The sequence below is a fragment of the Salvelinus sp. IW2-2015 genome, linkage group LG7 (genome assembly GCF_002910315.2).
Source record: "Salvelinus sp. IW2-2015 linkage group LG7, ASM291031v2, whole genome shotgun sequence".
NCBI lineage: Eukaryota > Metazoa > Chordata > Actinopteri > Salmoniformes > Salmonidae > Salvelinus > Salvelinus sp. IW2-2015.
Genome location: NC_036847.1, coordinates 26158235 through 26159372, shown reverse-complemented (window position 1 = coordinate 26159372; position 1138 = coordinate 26158235). Strand labels below are relative to the sequence as shown.

Below are 1138 nucleotides of genomic sequence, written 5' to 3'. Positions count from 1 at the left end.
CTCTAGATCTGCATCTTCCAGATCCGTCTGTGCATGGTGGCACTGCAGTATTACTGACTACAGTCTGGCTAGCCATCTGGAGGACAGTGATAAAACATGACTAGTTGTTCAAACTGTCTTGAGGTCCACTGAGCAAAATGCCAAATGAGGAGTGTTTAGCATGCTTTACTGCTAACCATTCAGTCCAATCAAGAGTACAAGGAGAGGAGATAGAGTAACATAGAGAGATGTGCTCTAGGTTAAAGATGCTCATCCATGTTGATGTTAGCTGTGCCTCCTGGGTTGTGACAGCACCCTGGTAGAAGCTTTGATGCCCTGTCTGTCTGTTCTGTCTGTCTGTCTGTCTGTCTGTTTCTGTCTGTCTGTCTGTCTGTCTGTTCTGTCTGTTTCTGTCTGTCTGTCTGTCTGTCTGTCTGTCTGTCTGTCTGTCTGTCTGTCTGTTCTGTCTGTCTGTCTGTCTGTCTGTCTGTCTGTCTGTCCTGTCTGTCTGTCTGTCTGTCTGTCTGTCTGTCTGTCTGTCTGTCTGTTCTGTCTGTCTGTCTGTCTGTCTGTCTGTCTGTCTGTCTGTCTGGTCTGTCTGTCTGTTGTCCCTTGTCTGTGTCTGTCTGTCTGTCTGTCTGTCTGTCTGTCTGTCTGTCTGTCTGTCTGTCTGTCTGTCTGTCTGTCTGTCTGTCTGTCTGTCGACTACGGCCCTACACTACGCTATGCTACACTCCTCTACCTCCTTTCTCCCGGGTTGAGGCATGGGGTGATGCTCTCGTTTCAGAAAAGAAAGAACAAGTTTGACTAAACAAAGCTCCGTCCCACATCTCTTCTCTCTGTCTGTTTCTCAGTGGAGAGAGAGAGGACCAGCTGCTCTCTTCTCTTCCAGATAAACTCCATCTCGGCTGATATCTGCTGCACACTTGGACCTCTCTCTCTCTCTCTCTCTCTCTCAGTCCTCATCATCCCTCTCTTTAATTACAAACTCTGTCTACCTGGGATATGCTGCAGCAATGCACTACCATTACTAACATAGCCACTCACTAACACAACTATAACCTCTCACTAACACAACTATAGACACTCACTAACACAACTATAGACACTCACTAACACAACTATAGACACTCACTAACACAACTATAGACACTCACTA

The 1138-nt window shown here is 46.7% G+C and overlaps 1 pseudogene; it reads right to left on the bottom strand.

Annotated features, from left to right (window-relative positions):
- The window catches only part of LOC111966117 (plexin-A2-like), a 90088-nt pseudogene that overhangs the window by 59028 nt on the left and 29922 nt on the right, over nt 1–1138 (bottom strand).